The sequence below is a fragment of the Trichechus manatus genome, unplaced genomic scaffold, assembly GCF_000243295.1.
Source record: "Trichechus manatus latirostris isolate Lorelei unplaced genomic scaffold, TriManLat1.0 scaffold00143, whole genome shotgun sequence".
Classification (NCBI taxonomy): Eukaryota; Metazoa; Chordata; class Mammalia; order Sirenia; family Trichechidae; genus Trichechus; species Trichechus manatus.
In genome coordinates this window covers 4644774-4645104 of record NW_004444079.1, presented here as the reverse complement: position 1 = coordinate 4645104, position 331 = coordinate 4644774, and positions in this window count along the sequence as shown.

Below are 331 nucleotides of genomic sequence, written 5' to 3'. Positions count from 1 at the left end.
CGGACGTCACTCCGGGAGGCGGAGCGCCCGCGCCGCCGGGCGCCCAGCGCCATGGCAACCACTCGTCACGTGCCGACGCGCGTCACTGCCAAGAGCCATGGCAACCGTGACCTCACCGGCGAGCTCGACCTTCCCGCGTGGGCCCTGGTTCCTTAGGCGCTGGCTCCCGGGTGCCCCCCTCTGGGGATGAGGCAGTGGGGACCTGAAGTGTGCCCCAAGTCCGAAGCCTCAGCAGCGTTTCCCGATCCGGGCGTGCATTATGCCTGACCCAAAGCCCACCCACCCACCGAGTCGTCCCTGGAATTGCTAATTTGACCCCTGCTGTGACCTC